This window comes from Eimeria mitis, genomic scaffold, assembly GCF_000499745.2.
Source record: "Eimeria mitis Houghton genomic scaffold, Emh_scaff345, whole genome shotgun sequence".
Classification (NCBI taxonomy): domain Eukaryota; phylum Apicomplexa; class Conoidasida; order Eucoccidiorida; family Eimeriidae; genus Eimeria; species Eimeria mitis.
In genome coordinates this window covers 18,164-18,420 of record NW_013571791.1, presented here as the reverse complement: position 1 = coordinate 18,420, position 257 = coordinate 18,164, and the positions used below count along the sequence as shown (strand labels likewise).

At 56.4% G+C, this 257-nt stretch overlaps 1 protein-coding gene across 1 annotated transcript in view; it reads left to right on the top strand.

The window, feature by feature from the left end:
• Nucleotides 1–257, top strand: part of EMH_0008840 (uncharacterized protein) — a gene marked incomplete at both ends in the record, with an annotated part of 3,913 nt that overhangs the window by 1,626 nt on the left and 2,030 nt on the right. The window lies entirely within an intron of this gene.

Sequence of the window (257 nt, the reverse complement as noted above, 5' to 3'; positions counted from 1 at the left end):
GCTGCTGCTGCTGCTGCTGTTGCTGCTGCTGCTGCTGCTGCTGCTGCTGACAGGTGGCTATGTACGCAGATGCGGAGGATGCAGTTGCGAGGGATTCATCAGATGTGAGCTGCAGCATTGCCTTGCTGCTGCTGCTGCTGCTGCTGCTGCAGCCGCTGTTGCTGCAGATGTTCTGTTGCAGTTGCTGCGTTCCTTCGTGTTTTTGTTGCTGCTGCTGTTGTTGGTGTTATGGACTGTTGCTGCAGTTGCTGCTGCAG